General features: G+C 39.4%; 1 long non-coding RNA gene across 1 annotated transcript; it reads left to right on the top strand.

Annotated features, from left to right (window-relative positions):
• Window positions 1-646: 646 nt before the first annotated feature.
• On the top strand, window positions 647-2,055 carry LOC119561840. The gene is made up of 3 exons (XR_005221466.1): window positions 647-791; window positions 925-989; window positions 1,056-2,055. It is a non-coding gene; the product is annotated as an uncharacterized LOC119561840 (long non-coding RNA).
• The last annotated feature ends 291 nt before the right edge of the window (window positions 2,056-2,346 follow it).

Here is a 2,346-nt window from a genome sequence, read left to right as displayed (position 1 = left end):
TGATGAAACTTTCAGACAAGGAGCTTGAATTAACCCTCAATAGCTTGGCTTACCGTGCATATTGGCACAATCTCTGTGAGGGGAGCAGTTAACAAAATTGTGGGGACACGATTTTTCAAATGCATTTTTGAAACATTAATAGGCCTCGGATGTGTCCCAAACCTACCTAGATCGATAGATCTTTTCTTTCTTAACAATCTAGCATTTTAGATTTTTCGATTTGGTCCCCAAATAGCGAGAAAATTTAAAAATAAAAAGAGCCCCATGTTCCATATTCCACCGTTCCCGTTTTCGTTGCTAACAGGCCGACGCTAATTTGACGCACATATCTTTGGCGGTGTTCGTGCAAAAGCGGTGTGGAGTTTAGAAATTAACAAGAAATTAACAGTTATAATTATTAAATTTAAAAATACAAAAAATTATATTCCCAATAGTATAAGATAATATGTCAAAAAACACCGAGGCTTATAATTAGTTTGAAGGGAGGTGTAGCGGCGCCTGAAGAACGTTCTCAGTTATGTTCAGCCTAGAAGTATGCTCCAATTTGGAAGTCTGTAAGTGATTTAAAAAAAAAATACTAATTAGTATCTTTGCGAGTGATGCCAGGTGGTGCTTGATTAAGCTGTTACAGGGTAGCACCGAAAAGCTTGTTCTAAGCCGAAATGGCAGACTTCTCAGTTGGCTGAAATTTCCGGCAATGGTCGAAACCAACGCCGCATGATTTATGAACATTCTTTGTAATTGAACCGGCGTGGCAGACAGACGTGGAAAATATTCACGGTAGCAATTCGGTAAATTTATTATATATAAAAGTACGCGGCAGAAAGAAGTTAGCTAAAAGTGGTTTTCCCAAGTAACAAATCAAAGAAGTTTTTTTTTTGGCGCAAAATCATTTTGTGTGCTGAATCTTTGTGCTTTTTCAAGGTTGAAATTCTACGATACCCGATACTGCCGCCACAGCAAACAAGTAGCGCGAGTGCATTTGCAAGGTTGGTAGAAAAAGTTCTCAGTGATCGAAGGTTTTTTCTCACACATAGGTCGTTCTTATTCGCTAGGTGCCCAGTTTGTCTTCATCCGATGTCCAGGGGAGTACCCACATCGGCCGGCACTCCTAAACTGCCCTGAGGAGCACCCACATTGACCAGCGATTCTGAGTTGCCCTTAGGAGCACCCGCATCGGCCACCAATCCAAGTTGTGCAGAGGAAAACCCCCTGTGGTCAGCGATCTGCAGTTGCCTTGGGGAGCACCCCTATTTGTCCAGCGATCTGCAGTTGCCTTGGGGAGCACCCCTATTTGTTCAGCCTTCGGAGTTCCCCCTATTTGCTCAGCGATCAGTAGTTGCAGCAGGGAGCATCCTTATTACAGCTCGTCGAGGAATTTCCTCGGCCATATAGTCCCGTAAATTGCGAAAGCCTGCCCAACTCGATCGGCCCTAACCCAAATCTTCAACATGTGAAATCTACCGCTTGGGCAGCGATCTTAACCTTATTTGTAATCTCAAAACTATCAAGCTGGCGAGAAAAATTCCACGTGTATAACAGTGAACAAGGCTACACTGGGAGAATTTCCAAAACATGTGAAGAGACAGTCAACTTAAAACAAGACGAAAAATTTAATTAATTCATTAATTTAATAGTGAAGTAACAATAACTATATTATGGAAAAATGTAAACTAATTAAATAATTAATAAGATTAAGAATAAGTTAAGATTCGTCCTCTGCGCGGTTAAATTACGGTTACTTTGTCCCTGGGTAAAGTTTTCTTAAAACGTTTTCACTCGAAAAAATAATGAAACGTTTATAAGTGCACATATAAACCAATGTCAAAGCAGGAAAATGCTTTGATTTCCTTTCCAGCCTACCTGCGTTCGAAGATCGACCGTCCGCCGAGGAATCAGCTGTGTGAGTTGTTTTTACCTTTATTTTAGTTTAACAGAAGAGCAACTGAAAACCAATCAAAACCTCATAAACGACAGTAGAAAATATCTACGCCACAAATTTAAGAAAGCCATTATTTCAAATGTAACCATGCCAATAACGAATTAACTTTAAAAGGAATTCTTTCACTTCACACTGGGAATTTCCTCTTTAATAAATTAAATTATTAAAAAAAAAAATAAATGGTCATAAGAAGGGTGGGCATTATGCGAGCCTAATTGCATACAAGGCTTCGCAATCAACAAATCTCTCTCTTTGTTTCACACTTTTCCTTTTGATAACTTCCTTCTTGCTAATTAAATCTAAATTTTTCTAAATTATGTATCTTTTCTTCCGGTTTAGTAACTGGCCTTCGATATTGTCGGATGCACGCTCAATTCCGATCCTAATAATAGTAGACAGTGTCC

Source organism: Drosophila subpulchrella, unplaced genomic scaffold (genome assembly GCF_014743375.2).
Source record: "Drosophila subpulchrella strain 33 F10 #4 breed RU33 unplaced genomic scaffold, RU_Dsub_v1.1 Primary Assembly Seq377, whole genome shotgun sequence".
Lineage (NCBI taxonomy): Eukaryota > Metazoa > Arthropoda > Insecta > Diptera > Drosophilidae > Drosophila > Drosophila subpulchrella.
Note: the sequence above shows the minus strand (reverse complement) of the source record. Positions and strands in the feature narration are given on the sequence as shown.